Source organism: Acanthisitta chloris, unplaced genomic scaffold (assembly GCF_000695815.1).
Source record: "Acanthisitta chloris isolate BGI_N310 unplaced genomic scaffold, ASM69581v1 scaffold21015, whole genome shotgun sequence".
NCBI classification, from domain to species: domain Eukaryota; kingdom Metazoa; phylum Chordata; class Aves; order Passeriformes; family Acanthisittidae; genus Acanthisitta; species Acanthisitta chloris.
This window is the reverse complement of record NW_008674541.1, coordinates 32428-32796: the sequence shown is the minus strand read 5'-3', so window position 1 is coordinate 32796 and position 369 is coordinate 32428.

Genomic DNA, 369 nt, shown 5'->3' with positions numbered 1-369 from the left:
CCTCGCTGAAACTCCGGCCAGCTAACTAGAACTGTTTATAGTGTTTGCTCATTTTAGGTGTGCAGGTTTGCTCGCGGAATCACTGCAGATACCCAGTGGCATTGCTGTTCCTGCCAGAGGTTTCCAGGTGACTGCTAATGCCTGACTGCTCTTGGTCAGTCTAACTGCAAAACGCGGTGGCTTTTCATTTTGCTGCCAACATTAGATCACATTAGTATAAACTAAATCAACATGACTTCGGTTGTTTAGCCTGGAGAAGAGGAGGCTCAGGGGAGACCTTAACACCCTCTACAACTCCCTGAAAGGAGGTTGTAGTCAGATGGGGGTTGGTCTCTTCTCCCAGGCAACCAGCAGTAGGACAAGAGGGCA